Source organism: Lissotriton vulgaris, chromosome 3_1 (assembly GCF_964263255.1).
Source record: "Lissotriton vulgaris chromosome 3_1, aLisVul1.2, whole genome shotgun sequence".
In the NCBI taxonomy this organism is placed as follows: Eukaryota; Metazoa; Chordata; class Amphibia; order Caudata; family Salamandridae; genus Lissotriton; species Lissotriton vulgaris.
In genome coordinates, this window is record NC_141689.1 from 1,147,301,130 (window position 1) to 1,147,327,370 (window position 26,241).

Here is a 26,241-nt window from a genome sequence, read left to right on the forward strand (position 1 = left end):
AGGCCTATTTGGACAAATTGAACACCTCCCCGGCCTCGCAACAGTTAGATGGTATTGTCCCCACTGGGGTGGGGTAGTGTGCACCATGGAGGGCGAAGCAATTTGATGTAATTACTGTTACTTACATTATATTGTGTGGAAGGGTGGTGAATTTTTCCAACCTTACGTAGGTTCAAGAGGGGCAGTCCTGAAGCATGCAGGATTACATCAAAAGGTGCCTTGCTATCAGAGATAAACCAGATTATCGTTTAGCATGGATTAAAGTACATGTATTTTACTGTTCTTTGTAGTGCACTAAAGTAGGTATATGTATATTGTTGTATACAGTTAGTAACACATGTGGTATCTATTGTGTTATGGAAATAGAAAAATAAAGATAGGAAAAAAAAGAATGTTATTCTATTGATTTGGGCACCTCCCACAAGATGTTGCATATTCTTTGCTTTACTTTTCCCGCAAGTCATGACAAAAGTTTTGCTAAGGTTCAACTGTAAATTTTGGATGTAGAATCGAGAAGGGATATGGGGCAGTAGCACTTAGCTTTCCCTCTATCGCCTTTATTAAAAATAGGTACTATTATACTTCCTACCATGTTGCTGGTAGCACTCCTCCTATAGTAGCATTAAAAACACTTAATAAAATTGGTGACCAAAAATGTATGTTATATTTAAAAACATCAAAAGGTACCCCGTCTGGTCCTGCAGCTTTACCATTTGCACTTTTATTTAAGGCGTTTTTGATTTATTTCATAGTAATGGGTGCTATCTTCACAGTTTCCACTGAAATGATATTACTGTTACCAGCTTTGGTGGCGATCTCATCATCCAGATAAAAATTACGCTCAAAGTGCATTGTCCATTCATTAGGTGTTACTAGGATATTTATTGTTGCCAATGTGTTCTTTAAAAAAGGGTGGTCTATCATTTTCCAGAATAAAATTGGATCACATGTCTCAGCAGCTTGGATCAATTTTTTCCAAGCCTTCTCTCGAATTTCTGTTTCCTTAAATTTAGGGTATATTTGTAATTTTTCCTTAAGGTGCGGATCCTTTCACTATCCCTGAGTCTTATTTTTAGGACTGCATAAACTGGCAGATGCTTCAAAGTAATGTTTTGCGAGTCCTTAATAGCGAATTTTAAGGAATCGCTATTAAAGACTCGCAAAACGGGATGCATGTAGGAATCGCAATATTATTAGCGATTCCTTAAGATTCCTTATAAGCGATTCGGTAATAGCTAATCGCTAATAAGGAATGGCTTCCCCATTCATTCCTATGGGCCTAAAGGCCCATAGGAATGAATGGGAAAGCCATTCCTTATTAGCGATTAGCTATTACCGAATCGCTAATGTCCCGCTATTTCAAGGGTGCCAGGGTGTCCAAAGGACACCCTGTTGCACCCCTGAAATGGACCTGTGCACAAATGTTACACACACACATGCCCTAAGGGCATGTGTGCGCGCAACATGTAACTTTGAAAAATGCACAAAAGTGCATTTTTCAAAGTTTTAGCAAATTACCACGAAGTTCAACTTCATGGTAATTTGCTCCCCCTATTAGCGAAATCGCTATTTTTTTGGGTTTCATGCATTGCATTTAAGGAATCTCATTTTGGGATTCCTTAAATGCAAGAGCAATTTAAGGAATCTCTATTTAGAGATTCCTTAAATTGCGATTTCTGCATTTGGGATGATGCATCCCAAATGCAAAAATACCGGGAGGAAACGGGCAGATTCTGAGAATCTGCCCGTTTGCTCCCGGTATTTTCTTTGATGCATCTGCCTGTTAGTGTCTTATTTATCTTAACATTCCTGATCGAACCATCTGGGAGTGTGGTCGCTATTTTTCTTATTTTTCATTTTAAATCGCCATAGATTTCATACATGATATTGTGAAAGGCACTTACAATATCTGTGTTTAAGGAAGAACTATTCAGACAGATGTTAATGTCCTTTTGTTTTTTCCCAATTAAATTTTCCATGAATATTGTTGGGTTCACGCCTGACCATTTAATAGAGACTCCATTGCTACCTTGTGTATCAGTATCTATATCAGCTGCCTTTCCCCTTTCTTGCCGAGGAAGGCTTTGCTTCAGAAACAAGAATAATGGGGGAAGGTCGCTAAACGAGCTTGCATGGGTGAAAAACGTTTCCACTAGCTCCTTACAATTCCCCGATACAATGGCATGGTCAATGTTCGAGGAAGATCTCATATGTTTGTGTGATTATCTCTCCATCGTGTTCACCAGGCTCCATTATTTCTAGATTTATAAATATTATAATTAATTGCTTCCCCTTAAGTATTATGTAGGATGTGAAGGATTGGGTCGCCAAATTGGTCACAGTATCCACATTGTTCTCCCTTCATAATTTTACACTTTTCACTATTAAAATCACCAGCCCAGATAAGTGAATAATCTCCCCCCACCCCCTTTAAAAAATCATCTAATTCTTCTTCTAAAGTCACAATTGCCCTGTATCTTGTGCTATCAAATACATTGTTGTAAAAATGTATTACTATAATGGACTGTTTCCCCTCAGAACGAAAATATAAAAAATGATTGAACTGAGATGTGGATGGTATGGGCTTGCCCTAGTATTAGTGGTGAGGTTACTGAAATTAAGGCCTTTAAGCCCCCTTGAGCTCTCCCCACCCTTGAAGGAGTGGCTTGTGTTGAAATCGTTTCGAACCCATTAATAAAAAAGGGTTCAGTATGCCAGGTCTCTTGTATCAGAACTAGGGAGCAGTCCTGTATCATTTTTAGCCATTCCCCAAAATGTAGCTTATTTTTTTTTTGCCCCCTGCAATGTTCCAGGACATGATTGTTGAAAGCCCCTGTGTTGGAATACTGGTAGCAATTTTTTTTGTAATACAGGTGGAGATATAATCGCTAAGTTTGGTTAGCGGGTATTAAAATATCGCAGCGCTCCGACGATTTTTACCGCAGAGATACCTTGATATTATCAAGGTTTATCTCAAAAGCGGTAAAAATCGTGGGAAATGCATGAATATCGCTGTAAAATCAGCGATATTCATGCATTATTGTGACAATGCTCTTAGCCATGTTATCCACCTTCCATTGGATAACATGGCTAAGAACTGCTCTGGCCAGGCGTTAACTTTTGGAGATAATCGCGCTTAGCGCGATTATTTCCAAAAGTTGGTAATAGGTGATTGCGATGTTAGCGACTGTTTTCAGTCGCTAACATCTTGGCACGCCCACTTTGCATGTCATTAGCGATAATTATCTCTGACATGCATAGTGGGCCCCTAAATGCCCGCTATCGCCTATTAGCTGTCGCCAACTGGTGTTAGCGACAACTAGGTAATAGGGCGATAAAATTATCGTCTCTTTAGCGGGAAAAATTCCCGCTAAAGCGGTGATAAGGCCCTTGGTAATATGCCCCATAGTCCTTATTACAGAATAATGATCGGCCTTTGTTCTCCCTCTGTCACTCGGTTTCACAACTACCTCTTAGTTTTTGGGGGCGAACCTGTTATGTGAGGGATAGGTCGAAAATGGATTAAAACTGTGAGATGTGTTCATTTTACTATTTATGGACTCATTGCTAGGCCTATAAAAGTACCCACGTGGGACAGAAGTTATAGACTCATCCTTTCAGTTAAAAGGCTAAACAATTTTATTTAAAACTTCATCCATCATGGACCTCACTAACTCCCTGTTTCGGAAATTCACAACTTCACCGTCTCCCTGGCATGACTTTCTAGTGCTGCTCACTCTTCTTATCATTACAATGTTCTGATGTAGTAAATTAATGAAATAATTAGACTTTGAAACAAACCAGTGCATGACCTGATTTTTCAAAGTCTTCCACGACTCTGTGTTATTGTCTACAATGTTCAGGATGTTTTTCATGACGATGACATAGGAATTTGCCTGGGGTGGTAAATGGAGTGTTGCTTGGGTAAAGTTCGTAGGTCGCAAGTTCCTGGTCACTTTCAGCCTGATTCATCAAGCCGAAATCGGCTCGCAAAGGGCCAGATTCTGAGAATCTGGCCCTTTGCGAGCGCTATTTTTGCATTTGGGATTCATCATCCCAAATGCAAAAATCGGTAATAGCGATTTCGCTATTTTGTGAGGAATTACATTTAAGGAATCTCTATTTGAGATTCCTTAAATGCAATTCATCATCCATTTAAAAATTACGAATTCGCAATTTCGGCCCGCTATTTACCGCGAGGTCAAACCTCGTGGTAAATAGCGAAAACTTGCACATATAATAAGGAATACTCCCCATTCATTCCTATGGGCCTTTTGGCCCATAGGAATGAATGGGGAGTTATTCCTTATTTGCGATTAGCAATTTGCTAATCGCAAATAAGGAATGTGTAGGAATCGCAATTCTTTTTTGCGATTCCTACATGAATCCCGTTTTGCGAGTCTGTAATAGCGATTCCTTTTGAATCGCTATTATAGACTCGCAAAACGGGTCTTTGATGAATCAGGCTGTTTATTCCCTTGATTAGGACCACCAGACCTTAAGGAATTAATGTTGCTAGCCTTGATGTCCCTGGATTCTGCCACAGGTTGTGCATTAGGGTGTTCCTTTGGTGATAATATCAGCTTCGGATGGATATTGCCAATTGTCTCTTGGATGCTTAATCCTTATTTTGACGCCTCCACTGATTTTCTTAAGGGGGTTGCCTTGTGCATAGATTTTAGCTGTAATTGTTCTGTTACCAGGTATGTTAGATAAGTGACATCGTTTTGCACTATTTTAATTTCCGACATCAGGCAGAGCTCAATTTTGTCAATTTTACCGTGCAGTCTTTTAAAAAACGTTTCAAGGATTTGCACATTTTGCATATGGTTTGTAGTTTCACAGACCCTCGTACGTTTAGCCACCCATGCATTTTTTCCCTTTCTCTGGCTTGGCTTTTGCATTTGCTATCAGTTTTACTGAGGGTACAGTCAATATCAGAAATTATTGTTTGAACTTTTTTGCTGGTGGAGAGACCAAGTCTGAATTATTAGATAGTACAGATATATCCAGAGGGGACGTTAATATACAGGGGTTTGCCACTCTCGGAACATTAACCTCTTTGTTTGGACAGGATCCATGTGCCTCTAAAACAGGTTCCTTTTCAATCCCAGTTGCCACCAATACTTGTGGGTCTGACCCATTCTCTGAACCAGATTCTTTTAGGGCAGCATCCAATGCATTCTTAGTGGCCCCCAATCGCTCGTCAACTTGAATAATCTCATTATTGATCAACCCCATGGCATTTTTCAAATACTTAGAAATGGGAGCGTTTTCACTGTCTGCTTCCCAGTAATGGGCGGTAATTTTCTTTTGCTTATTATCCCACATTTGGCTTATTCATAAAGTGCAGTGGGAAAAATATTTTCTTACCGGTTCTTAGACACTCCCGTTGAACTAAGGGGGGTGGCCCAGCCCAGCCTTGTCCTGCAGCGGATGGGTGCAGACAGGCACGCTCTTGGTCCGGGCTTTGCCTGGGCAGGGCCCGGGCACGGCGACACGTGTCCAGGGGCAGCTCTAGGTTTATGGCGGCCTTGGGCAGGGAGCGTAGGTAGGGGGCCCAGGAAGAGGGGGTCCGGGCGGGGCAGAGCCCCCCCCCCCCCCGGAGCTCAGGAGGGGGGGTCAGGGTGTTAGGAAGTGGAACAGAGCCGGAGGCCGCCAAATCCCTGCCAGGGGCTGCCATGCAAATATGTATCCATCCTCAGAGGATTATTATATTAAGGATATATATTGGCATGGAGGCCCCTGGGGTTTGGTGGCCCTGTGCCGGTGCACAGCTTGCACATGCCTAAGGCCGCCCCTGACGTGTCCCATGCTGCGGGAGTGTTGTGGATGTTTTATTCACCTCCAGGCAGGTACAAACAGCAGGGATGGTGGCACGCTAGCACTGTTGACCTCTGGGGCTTGTGGTTCTCTTCAGCGTCCTCAGCGTCCTCCGCTGCAGGCAAAAACAGGCTCCTGCACTGTGGGAGTCCCATGGATGTTTATTGCGCCTCCAGGTGTGTGTGAACAGCAGGGATGGTGGCATGCCAGCCGCGTTGACCTCTGAGGCTTGTGGTTCCCCCCAGTGTCCTCAGTGTCCTCGGGTGCAGGCAAAAATGGGATCCCACGCTGCGGGAGTCCCGTGGATGTTTTATGCTCCTCCAGGCGCATACAAATAGCAGGGATGGCAGCAATCTGTCCGCGTTGACCTCTGGGGCTTGTGGTTCCCCTCAGTGTCCTCAGTGTCCTCGGGTGCAGGCAAAAACGGGCCGTGTAGGTCAAATCAGAGGATTGCCTTTGAGCTGTTGAATGTTCTGGACTTAGGTGCATTACAAAGATGAGTGTTGTGACTTCTGAGGTTCCGTTCATGCAAGAGAGTTTGAGAAGATCCTTAAGATACTGTCTTGGTGTTTGCAATGATGGAAGCACAGACAACACAGCAGATTTTGTAATTTTATTCTGGCCAATGTGGGCAACCACTGCAACTAACAAAGTTTAGGGGCAATATGATAAAATGTACCTGTAGAGTGGATTAATGCAGCAGCTGAATATAGTACCACTTCTAGTCTTATTAAAGATGATTAATTAATTCCTACATTACTGAAAACAAGTCTTAAAATGACCAGTGAATGAACAGCAGTTTTTTGGATCCATGTTCTTTATTGACATTTTCAATAGACAACCAAGAAAACAATCACATGTAAGCAGTTACACAGCATTGTAGTCAAGAACCCGGCTTGCAAAGTTAACTAACCATTAACCCACACACCTTCCCCACCCAGTTAAAACACAGTCAGGAACACATTTACTTCAGAGGGACGGTACACCAATAGAATATCATACTAGTCAATATACCCCAGCTTATCTGATTTGACATTGTCGCTTGGCTCTGTTTGTGTAACAGACATCGCTAAGTGAGACCCATTGTTGGTGGCGGTAGTATGTCCAGGACTCTCAAATATCTTGCACACGTGACATCAATCAATCAATCAATTAATCAATTAGGGTTCTTATAGAGCACAACTACTCACCTGTAAGGATCTTCAGGTCAGTCAATGAGCCAGGTCTTGAGGTCCTTCCTTTATTGAAGCAATTACAGTGATTGCCTTGGGTGCAGAGGTAGGGAATTCCAAGTCTTTGCAGTGTAGTAGGAGAAGGACCTTTCTCCAGCTGATGTTTTTGGGATCTGTGGGATAGTGGCTAGGGCCAGATGGTGGGAGCGGAGGTGTCTGATCAGTGTGTAGAAGGAAAGGTGGTAGTTGAGGTATTCGAGTCCGGTGTTGTGCAGGACTTTGTAGGCATGCATGAGGAGCTTGAAGATTTTGCTTTTGTTGACCGGAAGAGAGTGGAGGTCTCTCACGTGACCAGAGATGTGGTTTTGGTAGGGGATGTCCAGGATTAGTCTGATGGAGGCATTTTGGATGCCCTGCAACTCCATTTGGAGTTTTTGGGTTGTGTCGGGGTAGAGTGCATTGCCCTAGTCAAGCATGCTACTGACGAGCCCCTGGGTGACCGTTCTCCGGGACTTGGTGGAGATCAATTTGAAGATCTTTCAGAGTAGGCGGACTGTGTGGAATCAAGATGACAATATGGAATTGATTTGGCGGTTCATAGAGAGAAAGGAATCAAGGATGGTGCCTATGTTGCGTGCCTGATCAGTGGGGGTTGGGGGTTCTGTGTTCTGCTGGCTACCAGGAGTCTTCCCAAGCGGAGGGAGTGGAGCAAAGGATGAGGACTTTGACTTTGGCAGAGTTGAATTTAGAGCAGCTCTCCTTCATCCAGGTGGCTACTGCTTTCATCCCATCATGGAAGTTGCTCATAGCGCTGAAGGTATGTTGATGAGGGAGAGGATCAGCTGTGTGCCTTCGGTGTTGGAGACAATGTTGACTGTGATTTCTGATGATGGCTGCCAGCAGTGCCATGTAGATGTTAAGAAGGGAGAGCCTCAGGGAGGAGCCTTGGGGGACTCCACAGCTGATCAATGTAGGATTTGAGGAGAACGGTGAGTGCCTCACTCTCTGGGTGAGGCCGGTGAGGAAGGAGCGGATCCACACTAGCACTTTGTCGGCATCATGGGTGCACAGGGTGTGGTGGGAGATGGTGACGAAGGAAGCAGAAAGGTCCTGGAGGATGAGGGCTGCAGGTTCGCCTCAGTCAAAGAGAGTGCAGATGTCGTCAGTTGCAGCAAGGAGTGCAGTCTTGGTGCTGTGGTTGCTCCTGAATTCGGATTGGGAAGGGTCCAGGGTGTGGTTTGTCTCGATGAATTCTGCAAGTTGAGCGTTGATGGCCTTCTAAATGACTTTGCCTGGGAAGAGAAGCAGAGAGATGGGTCTGTAGTTCTTGAGGTACATCAGGTCTAGCGAGGGGGTCTTCAGCAAGGGGTTGATCCTTGCCTGTTTCCATTCTTCCGTGAAGTAGGTGTATTCAACAAATACAGTGAGGTTGTGTCGGAGTTCAGGGGCGATGGCGGCGCCTACTCAGTTTAAAACATGATGGTGTTATGAGCCCGGGGGGGGGCCCAGAGTGGATGGTTTTCATTATCCTTTGGGTGTGGTCAGTGATGAGGGTTGTTCAGTTAAACAGTGTTGGCTGAAAAATTGCGCATTCGGGTGGGGTGGTTGCGGGTGGGGTGGGGGGTCCTTGATGATGTCTGAGATCTTGCAGTGGCAAAGGTGGCGTGGCAGTCGCAGAGATCTTGGGAGGGAGATGTTGATGGTGTCCATGCAGGGTTTGGCGAATTATTTGATCACAGTGAAGAGTTCTTTGATGCTGTGTACATTAGCGTTAATGCATTCCTGTAAGGCAGTTTTCCTGGTGGAACTGATGAAGTTGTGGTTTGCAGTGATGGCAGTCTTGAGGGCTGCCTGGTCCGCTGAGGTCTTGCTGCTCCTCCATCTTCTTTTGAGCTGTCTGCAAGGGCACCTGGGCTCTCTGAGAGAGGGGGAGAACCAGCTGAATACTAGAGGGTATCCTGAGGAGGGCCAGTGTGTCAGTGCAGTTGAAGATCCATTGATGGAGGTCGCGTGATGAGGTGTTGACTTCTGTGGTTGTCGGCGGTGGTGCTTTTCTGAGGGAGGTGGCGAGTTGGTCTTCGATCTTGTTCCAGCTTCTGTGCAGTTCTCAGTGAGAGTGGTGGTGATCAGTGGGTTTGATGAAGGAGAAGTGGACACAGTGTTGGTGTTAGAAATGGGGGTCTCTAGTCGGCAGAGATATGTACCTTTGTCCAAGTAGGGACCCTTGCTTCTAGTCAGGGTAAGGAGGATACACACTCTAGATAACCCTCACCCACCCCCTTGGTAGCTTGGCACGAGCAGACAGGCTTATCCCAGAGGCAATGTGTAAATATTTGTACACTAAACACACAGAAATATAGTGAAGCACCACAAGACTAAAATAACAAAAATCCAACGTACATGTAAAATAGCACTCAAAAGCAGTTATTTCCAAAATAAAGCTCGTAGAAGATAAATAGCTCCACCGTTGGCTATTATGACGTTTTGACAGAAATAAATCCAAAGTATGGCAACGACCACGAGGTGTGCGGTGTCAGGCACAGAGCCACACGGACCCCCAAACAGACAGTACCTTGGAAAATAAAGCATATGACAATGCACAGCATCGTGGAGGTGAGGCATTGGTGCCAAGGTCGAGGCAGGATCCCTGGCTGTCATGGGGGTGGCGAGGCATCATGTCTGCGAGGAGGCAACGTGTCAAATCCAGGACAGGGGAAGTCGTTTGCATCAGCGGTGAGGCATCAGTTACAGTAAGGCGATGCAGAGCCAGCAAGTTTGTGGAGTTCTCTGCAGTTATTAGCGCCACAATAACTGGATACAGGCGGTGACGATGTTGGTGCGAGTGCTGGCATCAGGAAGGATGATAACTGCAGGCACTGGATGCGCCGGAGCTGCAGTGCAGGCTGGGCAGTGCATCATGCACTTCATGAGCTGTGCCCCAGGCCTCGGTGCAGGTCGCGGCGTCAAAGCTGCGTCGCTGACTGAGTCGGAGATTGCTTTTCCTGCTTCTTTTAAGTTTCTTCCATCTCCCAACAGCAGGAGCAACTTCCAGAGGCCCAGAACTGGAATAGGCATCTCCTGTCAGGTCAGAACTCCAAGCAATGGAGTTCTGGGGTGCTAGTGGTGAAGTCTTTGTGTCCTTGAGACTTCAGAACAGGAAACCACACACAAGCCCTTCGAGATTCATCTTCAAGCAGGTATCTCAGGAAAGTTCCAGTCTTTGTCCTCTCCTTTGCAGAAGCAGCAAGTGCAGGCCAACCTCACACAGCACACAGCAAAGGAGCAGTACTCCTCCTCACAGCTCTCCAACACTTCTCCTTGGCAAAAGGTCCTCTTGAGTGCAGAAGTGATCTAAATTTCGGGGGTTTAAGGCATTCTAATCATACCCCATTTTGTCTTTATTCTTCTTTGTGCAAGGGTCTCTGAGCCCAGCCCAAACCAGTTTTGTTCTCAATGATGTAGTATGGCCACAGGGGGTGGAGACAGCATTGTAAAAGGGAGGCAGGCCATATTCAGGTGTAAGGAAAACTCCACACACTAGGGCAAGGAAAACTTCTCACACTACTCTAAATGAACCCACGGTCTATTCTGCTCAGCTCTGAGTCATCCAGGAAGGGCCAGGCACACCTCACCCTGTGGCTGTCTACTAAGAATGCACATCCCCAGCCCATTTCACTCCAAAACCAGACAGTCAATCCAATCCACAAACAGACAGAGGCACGCATAATGGTTAGACAAGAAAATGCCTACTTTCTGAAAGTGTCGTTTTCAAACACACAATTTAAAATATGTGTTATTAAATGCTGAGCTCAAAGAGCCTAAACTTTATTGCTCTTTTTCATCTCAATGGAAGTTTTATTTGTAAGATGTTACACAGTATCTCCCATGTTATCCTATGGGACAGATAGCCTTTCACTAGTGAAAAACGAAATTGGCAGTATTTCAGAACGTCACACACCAGTACATGTCCTACCTTTCACATACACTGCACCTTGCCCAAGGGTGCACCTTGGGCCTACCTGAGGGGTATCTTACATGGAAGAAAGGGGAAGGTTATGGCCTGGCAAGTGGGTGCACTTTGCCAGGTCGACATGGCTGTTTAAAACAGTGCACAGACACTGAAGTGGCTGATCTGAGAAACATTTACAGGGCTACTCATGTGAGTGGCACAATCAGTGCTGCAAGCCCCCTGATAGTATTTGGTTTACAGGCTCTGGCACACTCAGTGCACTTTAGTAGGGGCTTACCGGTAGATCAAATATGCTAATCATGGAGTACCAATTGAAGCAATAAGTTATACAGGGAACACTTACGTTTTGACAACAGTAGCAAAGTGCCCAGGGCACCTAAGCCAGCAAAAACGAAATCCAGCACAGCATTAAAAATACAAGAGGTAGAGGCAAAAAGTCAGGGGAAACCACAACAAAGATGGTAAGTCTAACTGGTGGGTGGTCTGTCCAGTGTATTTGTGAGGTGTGGATGATTGAGATTTTGTTACCTGCAGAGAAGAAGGGGTCGAGCATGTGTCCTGCTGAGTGGGTTGGGCAGGAGACCAGTTGTTTCAGGCCGATGGTGGCGAGGTTCTCTAGTAGGGATGATGTGTTGTGGTCGTTGTGGTTGTCCCAGTGGAAAATGAGGTAGCATAGGAGGATGTAGTTCATTGAGGCAAAAGCGTGGTCAGCGATGAAGTCAGCTATGGCTTTGCTGAAGGAGGAGGGGGTCTGGGAGGTCTGTAGATGAGGGGTTCATGTAGGGTGACTTTTGGGTTCGTCTGGATCTGGAAGTGAAGGTGATCCATGTCGGGTGAATGTTTGTCAGAGCGTGTTGTGAGGTGGAGGGTGTTTTAGTGTACGATGGCGATGCCTCCTCCTGGCCATTTGGCCTGGTCCTTGTAGATGATTTTGAAGCAGCCAGGGAAGGCAGCTGCGATGTCTGTGGCTGAGGTGGGGTTCATCCAGGCTTCCATGAAGAAGTAAAAGTCAGTGGGAGATGGAGTTGAGTAAGTCCCAGATCTCCACCATGTGCCTGTTGAGCGAGCAGGTGTTGCTTAGGATGCAGCTGTGGTGGTGGGTTCCTGTTCTTGTGGGTTGTGTGGTTGGTGTGTCTGGTGTGCAATCAATCAATCATTCAATCAGAGTACTTGTAAAGCGCGCTACTTACCTGTGAGGGTCTCAAGGCGCTGGGGGGGTTGGGGGCTACTGCTCGAAGAGCCAGGTCTTGAGGAGTCTTCTGAAGGTCGAGTAGGTCTTGGGTCTGCGGTAGGTGGGTAGGGAGGGTGTTCCAGGTCTTGGCCGCGAGGTAGGAGAAGGATTTGCTGCCGGAGGTCATTCGTTGGATGCCGGGGAGAGGCTGGCGGAGCGGAGCTGCCGGGTGGGGGTGTAGAAGCTGAGTCTGCTGTTCAGGTAGGCTGGCCCCGCGTTGTGGAGTGCTTTGTGTGGGTGGGTGAGGAGCTTGAAGGTGATCCTTTTGTCAACGGGGAGCCAGTGTAGGTCTCTCAGGTGGGGGGTGATGTGGCTGCGGCGGAGGACATTGACGATCAGTCGGGGGAGGCGTTTTGGATGTGTTGTAGTCGTCGTAGGTGTTTGGCTGGGATTCCTGCGTAGAGTGCGTTGCCATAGTCCAGTCTGCTGCTGACAAGGGCCTGAGTCACCGTTCTTCTTGTTTCGGTAGGGATCCACTTGTAGATCCTGTGGAGCATGCAGAGGGAGTTGTAGCAGGAGAAGGAGACGGCGTTCACCTGCTTAGACATGGAGAGGGAGGAGTCGAGGATGAATCCTAGGTTGCATGCATGGTCGGTGGTTGTCGGTGCTATTCCCAGTGTGGTCGGCCACCAGCAGTCATCCCAGGCTGAGGGGGCTGAGGGGGTGGGTCTGAGGATGAGGACCTCCGTCTTGCCCGAGTTCAGCTTCAGGCCGCTGCTCCTCATCCAGTCGGCGACGGCCTTCATTTCCTCGTGGAGGTTGGTTTTGGAAGTGTGGGTCCTTGGTGAGGGAGAGGATGAGCTGGGTGTCGTCGGCATAGGAGATGATGTTGAGGTTGTGATGGCGAGCCACTTGTGCGAGGGGGGTCATGTAGATGTTGAACAGCGTCTGGCTGAGGGATGAGCCCTGGGGGACGCCGCAGATGATGTCGGTGGCTTCGGATCGGAAGGGTGGGTCCAGTCAAGGGCCTTCTCTTGGATTCCGGCTTCTAGGAGGCGTGTTTTTCGAGTGTGATGACAGACCGTGTCGAAAGCGGCTGACGGGTCCAGGAGGATGAGGGCTGATGTTTCACTGTTGTCTGGTAGGCGCCTGATGTCGTCTGTGGCGGCGATGAGGGCTGTGTCGGTGCTGTGGTTTCGGCTGAATCCAGACTGGGACGAGTCCAAGATTTTGTTGTCTTTGAGGTGGCGGGCCAATTGCATGTTGATGATTTTCTCGATGACCTTCACTAGGAACGGGAGCAGGGAGATGGGCCGGAAGTTCTTAAGGTTCTTGGGGTCTGCCTTGGGCTTCTGGAGGAGGGCGTTGATTTTGACGTGCTTCCAGCTTTCCGGGAACGTCCCTGTTTCGAAGGAGATGTTGATGGCCTTCCGTAGTTGGGGTGCAATGGCTGCGTCTGCTTTGTTGAATACGTGGTGTGGGCACGGGTCTGACGGAGATCCTGAGTGGATGGTGTTCATGATCTTGCGTGTCTCGTTGTCATTGACGTTGGACCAGGAGATCAGGCGGTTGGGCTGGTGGTGTTCACAGGGGAGGTGGAGTCTGGCATAGTCGGGGCGGTCGTGGTGTTGAAGCTGTTGTGGATATCAGCGATCTTGCAGTGGAAGAAGATGGCTAGTGAGTCACACAGTTCTTGTGAGGGCGGGATGTCGTTGGCGCCGGGGTTGGAGAGTTCCTTTACGATGCTGAAGCGCTCTTTGCTATAGTGTGCGTTGTTTTCCAGGCGGTCTTTGAAGGACGATCTCTTGGCTAATCTGATGAGGTGGTGATGTCTGCGGGTGGCGTCCTTGTGGGCTGCGTGGTTGTCCGGTGTGCGATTGTGGAGCCATATCTTCTCCAGTTTCCAGCATGCGCGTTTGGAGGTCTGGAGTTCGTCAGTGAACCAGGTGGCTCTCTAAATGGTGTGGCTGTTGGAGGGTCTATTGAGCGGGGCGAGGGTGATGGCGCAGTCGTTGATCCACTGGTGTTCGGTGACTTTGCTCCAGCAGCGGCGAGGCAGCTGTTGGATGCCGTGGTGTGTGGTTGATTTCTTGAAGGTGAAACGGATGCAGTAGTGGTCGGTCCAGTGGAGTTCGGTGGTGTGGTCGAAGGGGACGTGGGTGCTTGTGGAGCGTGTGGCCGACAGCATGGGTAGGTGCTGTGACGAGTTGTCTGAGGCCGAGGTTGGCGAGGTTGTCGATCAGGGTGGCGGAGTTGGCGACATTGTTGTTCTCAAGGAGGATGTAGTCCGTGGAGGCGAGTGCGTGGGTGCTGGCGAGGTCGGCGATGGAGTCGCTGAACTCAGCCTGGGGTCCGGAGGGTCTGTAGATGAGTGTTCCTCTGAGGGTGGTGTTGGGGTCGGTGTGGATATGGAAGTGCAGGTGTTCGGCGGTGTTGAGGGTGTCCTCTCGTGGGTGGTGACCTTGAGGGTGGACTTATGGACGATGGCTATTCCTCTTCCGATTCCGTTGGGGCGATCCCTGCGGGTGATTTTGTAGCTGTCCGGGATGGCTATGGCGATGTTGGGGGCCGAGGAGTCGTTCCACCAGGTCTCGGTCAAGAAGGCAACGTCTAGGTTGGAGGTGTCAAGCAGGTCCCAGAGCTCGACGGCGTGTTTGCATGCAGAGCGGGTGCTTAGAAGTGTGCAGCGGAGGTGGTTGGGTCCGGTGTTTGGTGGTTTGGTGGCTCTGTTGCAGGTGAAGCTGCAGGTGTGGCAGGAGGAAGGTCCGTGGGTGCTTTTTGGGGCGGCATGGAAGCAGCTGCGGTCTCGGCCGGCTTTGAGTGCGTGGAGGGTTCTGGCGTCGTATCGGAGTCTAGTGTTGTGGCGTTCACAGGGGCCAGCGGTACTGCCGCTGGGAGCGGTCCAGGTCGCGGACGGGCGCAAATGGGCTTGCCTTAGGCGCGCCTTCGCTGCGCCAGCAGCGCGGCCGCACAGCGCCCGGCATATATGGAGAGGTGGTAGGGAGGAGCAGCTGGGAGGCGGGAGCAGCGAGTGGGCAGGGGCCGCAGGGGCCACAGCGGTGGGGAGAATGAGTGGCACAGAAAGAAAAACAGAGCAGAAAAGAGGGGGACACAGTGGCACAGAGAAGAGAAAACAGGGCACAAAGGAGGAGGAAAAAAGAGTGACACAGAAGAAAAACGAGGCAGAAAAGAGGGGGAAACAGTGGTACAGAGCAGAGAAAACGAGGCACAAAGGAGCGGGAAAAACGAGTGACACAGAAAGAAAACGGGGCAGAAAAGAAGGGGAAACAGTGGCACAGAGCAGAAAAAACAGGGCACAGAGGAGGGGGGAAAATGAGTGGCACAGAAAGAAAAACGGGGCAAAAAGGAGGGGAAAAACGAGTGACACAGAAAGAAGAGAAAACAGATGGGCACAGCGAGTCTTTAGCAGCGGCAGGAGGGTCAGGAGGAGAAGGTGCAGATGTGACAGGTGAACGGGCCTTGGGTGTCCTTCGGTGATGTAAGGTGGCAGGCGGTGAAACATCTGGTGTTGAGTGCATGGAGGATGCTGGCATCGTATCGGTTGAGGCCATGGGGACCAGGGTCAGTGTGCTGGGCATGGTCCAGGCATGGAGGGGTGCAGAAGGGCTTGCCTTTTGCACACCTTCGGTGTGCCCAATGCCTGGCTGCGCAGCGGTTGCCATTAAGTAGAATTTGAGAGGCAGGAGGTGGGAAAGCTGGTCAGCTAGGGTGCAGGAAACAGTGCTGGAAGGCGGCAAGGCCTCAGGGAATGACCACCAGTGAGGGTGGGAAGGAGGAACTCAGAGTAGAGGAACGGAAAAGACAAAAGCAAACCAGAGCAAAAATAAAGCGACAGAACAGGCAATGAGGATAGAACAGAAGTGCAACTGAGCAGAAGAGAACAGAAAAAGGCTATACAGGAACAACAGCAGAACAGAAAGAGAGAGGCTCACCACTGGGCCACTAGGGACGAGGTGCAGGCGGGAGCCTGCAGGTAGAGTAGGACCTTGAACACAGAGTCGAGGGCTCAGGAGTGCAGACAACTACTAGGTGGAGCTGCACGGTGAGGGGAGCAACACAGGCTGACAAGGCCAGTGAAGTCGCCCTCCCTAACTCAGTAGGAAGGAATGTGATGAAAGGAGTCCAAACATCAAAGAACGCCTTGTCAGATTGAGCTGATTTGATAGTTAACTTTTCCATACATATCCGATCCTGTAGGCAATGAAGCGACATTCATGATCGAGGATATTATCTGATCCCCAGTAAGAAAGAATCACTTGGCGAGGAGCACACAAAGCCTGCACCATTTGCTTGCCTCATAACAAGTGGAACAGGTATGCCTGCTTATTAGGAAGGTCCAAGATAACATATGCCATTGAAAGGGTGGTATTTCTCAACCTGTGATTTCATCCAAGTCATCTAATATCTAAGACCAGTATCTGGACAGTTTGGGGTAGTCCCACAGTAAGTGGAGTAGGGTGCCCACCTGTCCCCATCTCTGACAGAATAGATCGGATTTCCTGGGAATAATACCAGTATGATGATATCTTTGTTCCCTGCCTGCTGCAGATTGGGCTGTTGTGCATACTCCATGGTGTATCCAGTCTTTGGGTGTAAGGTCTTGTCTCTACATCTTTCCCATCTTACCTGACTCAGAGCTATGTGCCTTCACTTGGCTGTCTGCAAAAGTGAATATAATTGGAGGTCATTTGTCTGTCATTCGTCTTTGGCAAGAGCCTTCTCTAAAAAGTTATTAGTGGTAGGCTAACCTACTTTCTGCCCTCCCTGTGGGACACCCAGGGGGATATTCTCAAAACGCAAACGCAAAAAAAGTTGTGATGAGGCCAATCGCAATACAAAAAGCAGCGAAAACCAGCAGCAGGCCTGAAAATCCCACGCATCTGGTGGGAAAATGAACTATAAAAACAAAAAAAAGAACACACCAAAAACAATCCACTGTGTGTAGCAACATGGATGCGCCCAGACCACGTGCAGAGGCCAACACGAACCCCACAAGCCCCACAGACCACCAGCAAGGAACAACGGAGTTGGGGAAGGTCAAGGAGAAGAGGGAGAGGGAGACGGGGTGCAGTCTTCAGGCACACCAGATCAGCATCACGGAGGTGACAGAACACCACCATCAACTGACCCACAGTTGGACTACCTTGAATACAGTCGGAGTGTTGAGGAGGCCAAGAGGCGCTGGCATGATGTGAAAACCAAACCAAGGACAAACCCACTGCCAAAAGGAAGGCAGCAACGGCAACAGGAGGTGGGAGTCCTACGACACAGGAGGAGTTGGAGGAAAGCGAGGCCACAGTCAGCAGTGTGGAGACGGTGCACGGAGCTGGGAGTCCGTACACAGCTCAAGTGTACTCAACATCAACAGGGCCAGTAACGACCAGGAACTGGGGGGACGGGGGAGATGGGCACGATGTCACACATGCACAACGATGTGTAGCACACTGCACACCCACAATGACCCTGGATCATGTCCCTGATCCCCGTAGCACACTGCAGCACACACACATAGCAAGAACAGCACACCCACATTGACAACAATGTGGTACAATGTGCAACCCTGACACTGCATAACAGAGGACACAAGTGGTTCTGTACATGTGCAGAAACAGGCCAACTACATCTAACAGAGCAGGAAACTGTGATATGGAAATGTACGCGTACAACCTCACATCTGTCATGAAGTCCAAATATCCACTGTCCACTATCAAACTCCAGCACCTCCTAAACAGTCACAGTGTACATTGCCATACAGTCTGCATGTAAACAAGAACAGTGCACCAACATACATGTCAACACAATGTCAACATGCAGCTCCCCTTCACAATGCAGAGGGACAAACAACACCTCCAGCAGAGCAGAGCAGACAACTCATCAGTGATGCCAGAGCAGACCACCACACCTTTGACACCAACGCCCTACAACAGCTCATGGACATCCCAGGCAACCCACCACCAGGGAAGCCAAGCTACATAGAGGAGGACCCAGCCCCTGCACAGACCACACAGCAGGACGTACCCGCAAGCACAGTTGGCTCACAACGCTTCACCGAGCGACACATGCCATTCCAATGCCAGGTGTCAGGATGCCAAAAGGAGGTGGCTGAACAGGTGTGGGTGGGGTCCGAACCCATGGAAGAGGAACTAGATCACATTTGTGGGTGTCTAATACCCTTCAGAGACCACCTACATCTCACAAAGGAGACCCACACTGCTACAGAGCCACATGCATATGCCCATTTCCAATACAGAACCACGTCCACAGGCACGCAATTATGATTCACACACCCACGTTGGGTCTGAGAATGATGGCCTCAGTCCACTTCTCTTACGCACTGAGTGGGTGACGACAAAGCTACATGTCCAAGCTCTAACCTGCTGCCTGCGGCGACATGTCTGCATCCGCAGTAAACAGCACAATGTAATGTCGTAGGGCCCAGGGCCCTCATGCGTACAACATGACCACAGGAACACACAACGATAGTATGTGGAACTGGCTATGGGCATGCGCGCCCGGCCCCTCTATTGGCAGGCCACATGTACAGTGATGCCTGTGCTGGATATGTGTGGGGTGAGTGTACGCCAGCCTGTAAGGATTGGTTGGTGCTGACAACAACTTGAACAGTGAACACCATTAAAACGGAAACTGAAAACACCAACATAACAGAGACCACTACTGAGCAACATGGAGGTAGCCGGAGCAAGTACAGAGGTCACCCAATATGCAAACAGAAGTGTCCGTGAGCTGCAGTGCACTGAGGTTGGTGCACTAGAGCTGAGCGTGCTCATATGTACAAATTGTCTAGGATTGTGTCCCTTCGGGATATACCTGATGCAGCTGCAGTGGTGTGTGTTACACCTGCATCATCTTCCTCTTCTTCGTCCCAAGTCTCCCCCACTGCCTGAGGCGACATTGCTGCGTAATATCTCCATAGCACAAAACTCAATCAGTAATGGTCCTTGGGTTGCGGTGCATTGAGCCAGTGGCACCTGGAGTGCTGAGCAAGGTATCAGGTAGATTATGGCATCCACGACAGGTGTGAATATCTCTGTCAGTCTGCCAGTATGACTGTTTCGACTCGGGCAGATGGCGGTTGGAGGTGGTCCTGGCGATGGTGGTGTGTGCCTCCTGCCGTGATGTGACGTCCGGGCCGGTCAGGACTCGATTTGATGTGTGAGCCCTGGTGGACTGCAATTGAGGCCGGAGGCAGCGGACAGCGCAGGGCCACAGACACATGGCGTTGATGACCTCAAGGCCATCGTCTCAGAGGCCATCCAATATTCAATCAGACAAGGTCCCCGACTTGAGCTGCACAGAGTTAGTGGCCCCGGATGCACAGCAGCCGGCACAGGCACACTGCAAGTGACTTCCGGCCCATTGAGGTAGGGCCACGTGGACTGAGCGGGTATTCGGCGATGTCCAAGGGGAATGTGGCAGAGGGTTGTGGGGGCCAGTGGAAGGTGTCCTCCAGGGCATGATGCAGAGGGCAGTAGCCATCCGGAAGCAGCAAATGGAGGAGTGGAATGCTACAGCCTCGTTTCCACTACCAATTCGGTATCAGCTACATGAGGATGAAGACTACCCCCAAGTCCATAGACTCAGACACCACCAAAGTTCAACCAGATAGTGTCCATGAATTTCGGGGAACAGACTTAGTGGTACCGGGGCTGAGAGGGGATACAGTCTGCGATGATGCCGGTACAATGATATGAACTCCGCCATTGCTAAATCAAGACTCAGTCTCAAATGTGTGACCTACTCGACCCCAGTTTAGGTCAGAGGCAGTGGTCACCAGTGGCCCACAGCCACATGTCATTGGCTCGCGATGCACAGAGTTAGCGACACCAGGGCTGTTGTCGGTAGCGTTCGATCACCTCCGTAACGATGATCATTTTTCCCTCCTGACTGCAACGTGTCATCCTCTTACACCTCGCCTTGTGTGCAATGATATGTACTCTGCAATTGAGAAAACAATACTCCAATCCAATTGTGTGACCTACTGGAGCGCAGGGCGAGGTCAGTAGTCCGCGTGGGCACACAAACATGTGTGGTTTTAATGCTATGCACAAACTTGATGGCACCACATCAAAGGGAGTATAGTGACATCAAACGTCCCATGAACATATGAACTGCCCATCAGGATATCAAGACTCAGTTCCAAATGTGTGACCTACTTGTGCGCAGCTTAGGCAGAGGGCAGTAGTCCGCGTGGGCCCACAGACACGTGTGGTTTAATGCTATGCACAGAGTTGGTGACACCACATCGGAGGGAGTATAGTAATATAAACTCAGCCATAATTAATGTTCTCTGCTGTGGTGTAATCATGACTCAGTTCCAAATGTGTTACCTACTAGTCCGCTGTGTATGCCGGTGGAGTTCGTCAAAGAGAAAGGAGTACTGCGGGCCTGTGTCGCGGAGGTCGTGATGGTCTGAGGAGACTGCCAGGGTCACGGGCCTCGGGCTTGGAGCTTGCACCAGCACGTGGTGGGCCCTCTTCGGCACAAGCCGGTGTTGGCAGGTGGGCATTGAGGCCTGGGTGCGCAGGGGCAGGCAAGACTGGTTCGGGGACCAGCGTCCCGGGGTGCAGCAGGCTCACAGGATCACAGGCAACCTCACTCATGGCGACAGCGTCGGCCTTGTGTCAGGGTAAGAGGCGCCGCCCGGGCAGACACATTGGGCGTTCTGGAAGACCACCACACCCAGAGTTACGTACCTTTTATTCACACCACTACACTGGCCTGGTGTACGCCAGGTCAGCCCACTCTGCTCACGCTTACGGGGGGGACGTAACGAGCTACATTTCCATGATCATCCCCACCAGCTGGGGTGACATGATTGTGTCCACTGTCCACTACACTCCAAACACCAGCGATATGTTTTGACATGGATATGTGTGTGGTCTACATACTGCAGTCTGGCCAACACATCCACGCCACACTTGGCATTGTGTACATTCTCATTCATTGGTCAATTGCCTCCTTCGCACATGCCTGGACCCCATCTCTTCACACACTCTGCTATTGTGTGGCTGAGGTGCCATGCCGTTGATGTCTAATGTACATGGCTGGCACAGGTTCCCACAGTAAGTTGTGCTGTCGTGTCTGGTGGGTGTGCATGTTGTTTGGCATGTTGTATGTGAGCTTCTGACGTGTGCATTCCAATTGTTGTTGTGAGTTGCATGATTGTGGAGTTGAGGTGTGTGGTGTGTTCATTTGGTATTTACCAACGAGCAGTGCATTTCCGTGGGTGCCATTCTGGTAGCGCCACACTGCCTGGGTAGTTGGCGACGACGTTAGTGGAAATTCCCCGGTGGTCTGCTATTGCCTGGACATTGATGGAATACTTGTGCTTTCTGTTGCTGTTACTTTGTGCAGTGTCGTCAGGGGGCACAAGTAGGATGGATCACTGAAATAATATCGAGGGACAAATTATCGACTTGCAAAAATATCGTGGACAAAATATCGACAGTCAAAATATCGAGTTTGTATCTACAAACAGGTAAGTACAAAAATATTGAGTACAAAATATCGTTTACAAAAATATAGTTGTAAAAAATATCGACTTTATTAAAAACAGTGTTAAATTAAATTAATATTAAAATTTAATTACTAAAATATACTTTAAAATACTTAAATTAACTTATAATAATTAAATAATAAATGAAATTAATAAAAATAATTTTTCACAATCATATTTATTAAAACATATATATATAGTAACATACTATAATTAAATAAGATACTATTATATTACCGTACAATACCAGAAGTGTAAAAAACACTATTCCCACTCCAAAGAGTGCAAGCGTAGGGAAAGCATTGGATAGCGTAGGGGTTAAAATTACTATTCGAACTCCAGTGGGTGCAACAGTAGGGAAAGCGTTGGATAGCGTAGGGGTTAAAATTACTATTCCCACTCCAGTGGGTGCAACAGTAGGGAAAGCGTTGGATAGCGTAGGGGTTAAAATTACTATTCCCATTCCAGTGGGTGCAACAGTAGGGAAAGCGTTGGATAGCGTAGGGGTTAAAATTACTATTCCAACTCCAGTGGGTGCAACAGTAGGGAAAGCGTTGGATAGCGTAGGGGTTAAAATTACTATTCCCACTCCAGTGGGTGCAACAGTAGGGAAAGTGTTGGATAGCGTAGGGGTTAAAATTACTATTCCCACTCCAGTGGGTGCAACAGTAGGGAAAGCGTTGGATAGCGTAGGGGTTAAAATTGCTATTCCCACTCCAGTGGGTGCAACAGTAGGGAAAGTGTTGGAATGCGTAGGGGTTAAAATTACTATTCCCACTCCAGTGGGTGCAACAGTAGGGAAAGCGTTGGATAGCGTTGGGGTTAAAATTACTATTCCCACTCCAGTGGGTGCAACAGTAGGGAAAGCGTTGGATAGCGTAGGGGTTAAAATTACTATTCCAACTCCAGTGGGTGCAACAGTAGGGAAAGCGTTGGATAGCGTAGGGGTTAAAATTACTATTCCCACTCCAGTGGGTGCAACAGTAGGGAAAGTGTTGGATAGCGTAGGGGTTAAAATTACTATTCCCACTCCAGTGGGTGCAACAGTAGGGAAAGCGTTGGATAGCGTAGGGGTTAAAATTACTATTCCAACTCCAGTGGGTGCAACAGTAGGGAAAGCGTTGGATAGCGTAGGGGTTAAAATTACTATTCCCACTCCAGTGGGTGCAACAGTAGGGAAAGTGTTGGATAGCGTAGGGGTTAAAATTACTATTCCCACTCCAGTGGGTGCAACAGTAGGGAAAGTGTTGGATAGCTTAGGCATTAAAATTACTATTCCCACTCCAGTGGGTGCAACAGTAGGGAAAGCGTTGGAATGCGTAGTTGTAATAATTAAATTTGTAAAAATCACATATTATCAAATTAATCAATTAATATAAAATTATTAACAATTACTATTTAATTAATTAACACATATAAATTAATCATCAATTATTTACTAATTACTATAAATAAATATATTAACATATTTAATTATTATTAATTAAATTACTTCCCACCCTATTCCCCTATAATCCCACAACCCGCAACTGCATTAAATTAGTAAAATTTACATATTTACCAATTAATCAATTATTATTAATTACTTTGCAATTACTATTAAATTAATTAACACATATAAATTAATTTACAATTAATTTTAAATTAATATCAACTAATTAATTTACATATTTAATTAATTATAATTAAATTACTTCCCACCCTATTCCCCTATAAACCCACAACCCGCTACAGAATTACATTACGCAATCATTATAAAAACAAAATTCATTTAATAAAATTATTTATAACATTAATACACACTTTTCACACATATTATTACATAAAAATACACTATAAAATATTATATATTATTAAAAAATCGATATTTTTGCTATCTATATTTTATACAGTCGATATTACTTCACTTACCTTAAAATCGATATTTTTGTAGTCGATATTCTGTCCAGTCGATATTTTGTCCAGTCTATATTTAAAAGACGATATTATGTCCAGTCGATATTTTGGAGTCGATATTTTGTCTGTGCACCAAGTAGGATAGGTGTGCAGTCAATTGCCCCATAACATGTGTGGAAAGCCTGCTGTGGCATAGATGCCTTGCTTGGTCTCTGGCTGTTCCTGTTCCTGTATAGTGTGGGGGAAGTATAGATAATTGGGCACCAGGCTGATGGTGTCATCCATGACCGAAGTGAGGGACTTTGATTGGGCTGGCTGTGTGACTCCTCCGACTCATGCCGTTGTTGGTTGGAGGGTACCAGAGGCGAACACGTAAGGCACAGCCAGCAGCTTTGTCTGAGGTGGGATGTTGGTTGGTCCGCTGTGTTGGTTCCGTCAACCTGTGGACAATGGTGGTCAGGATGCAGAGGATGGTTGTCCCTTTGAGCCTGTAGGGGGAGACGGCGGTGGGTGTTGTGGCCCTGTTGGGGCTCCGAGCTGCATGATAGTTGGCTCCATAGCATCTGTTGTTCTTCTGTTGTGGCTCTGGCCTGGGCTCCCTTTTGTGATGCAGGCTGCCATCCAATTTGACACCAGGTCAGAGTAGGTGTTAATTTCCAGCGCCTTATTGCATTTTTGGGAATCCTATCACCTATCTAGCTGGTCGTTGATAATGTTGCGGAGTGGTGTTGTCATGGCTTTTGACACGGGAACGCCTACCCTGCAACTCATTAGCGATAGTTGCGGGGGTCATCTGTGGCAATGTTTTTTGCAGCGGCTATTGCAGGGAAACTGGTGATATTGGTTGTTAGCACCAGCTTGTGAATGGGGCGATAAATGTATCGCCATTTTAGCTGCAATAAAGTGCCTCGGCGATAAGTCCTTGAGAATATGCCCCCCAATGTTTAATCTGTGCGTAACATAATCTCACAGTGTCTGGCAGATCCCGGTCATTTTAAGTTGTTGAAATGTAAGTACATAATTCCAGTCGACCATTTCATCTCAATGCTTGCAACCTGTGTATTGCCAGATTGAAAACAAATTCTATGTTAGGGCTTGTGCAAAATATGGGTTATTAATTATCAGGTGTGAGTGGGGAGGGGTAAATTGTTGAAGCTGTATTGTATAGACTCTGAACCGCATTATTTCAGCATGGCCCTGGTGGGTGGAGACCCCAAGGTCTGTGGTCCGGTTTCAGCCAAGGTACTTTCCAGATATACATTACAACCACTTGCTGGTCCATGAAGCATCAGTGTTTTTTCGGTACAATTCCAGGACCATTCCTCCATGGGCTTAGCCTAGCTGTCTGGTAATAGAGGATTATGTTAGAGATGTCAGGACCATCCTCCCTTGGATGTTGATGGGAAGGTCCAAGCCACATGCAGGGTTTCTTTCCCCTCACACAAAAGCATACATTTTGTCAGTGTATGAAGAGTGTTGGACAGGAGAGGAAGAGACAGTGTTGGAAATATAAATAGGATCCTGGGGAGAAAATTGCACACTGCACATTGTTAATGATGCACAAAAATTATATATCCACATCATTGTTTTACATCTTGATGATGTCCATGATCGCATGTGTCATGAAAGTGTCTTGCTCAGCATTAGGAGCGTAGACAGTAGCAAGTCTTAGGCTCTTCCCAGCTAACCATAACCTGTGTAAGAAAGTAAGTTATTGGTTGAGGAGAGTAAAAAACTACTCAAGCAACAACCACAATCCTCGTCAGGGTGAACCACAAAAGTCACTAATTTTAACCTGTGCTTAACCCTCTGGTAGCTTGGCGTAAAAGCAGTCAGGCTTAACTAAGAGACACAGCACAAAGTACTTAGGAAGCACATAAACAGTAATGAAGTGAAAACACATAAAACATCCAAAACCAATTTAGAAAAAGAAAGTACATTTTAATAAATAAAATGATACCAGAGGTGCCCAAATCCAATCAGTAAAGCCAGAGAAAAGCAATGTTTAAAGTTTTGATTGATATAATGCCTAAAAGAACAAAGCAAAACTCATGGTGATCGGATGGTACTAGACAGGGGGAAATGGAGTTCAGGGCCAGGGTAGTAATGCTCAAAATGTTACCTTCTCAAAGTCCAACGTGAATAGTTCCTTTCACATTGGAGGAGGCTGTGAGGGATCGAAGGGAGTGTGCAGATTGTTATTACTGTAGTGGAAAGAGCAGGCCAGACAGCATGATCTGTAAAGAGCAGGTTGGGCGTCGCAAATGGTCATTGCTGGAGCTTTGCTGAAGCTTTGAATTGGCAGTCTCTGTGGGCTGTTGTTGCAGTAGTGCAAAGTGCAGATCTTGCGTTGTTGGTCATCGCTGGTGGTCGCTGTAGCACAAAGAATCAGGTTCACAATAGCCTCACATTGAGGGTCATCGCGGGTGACAGAGCACCATTGTGAAGAGCCCAACACTTCAGGAATTGACCTTTCTTTACACCTTTGAGCCAACGGTCCAAGACCATGGGAGGGACCTCTTGAGGATCAGGAATTCAACCCAGCAGAGGTCAGTAAGTCTCAGGTAGATCCAGGCATGTCCAATTACAACTCATCAGCTGGACAGTTACAGCGAGGCCTCTGGAACTTGATGTGTCCCTGTATCGCAGAACAGGAGGTCAGCCAATTGAC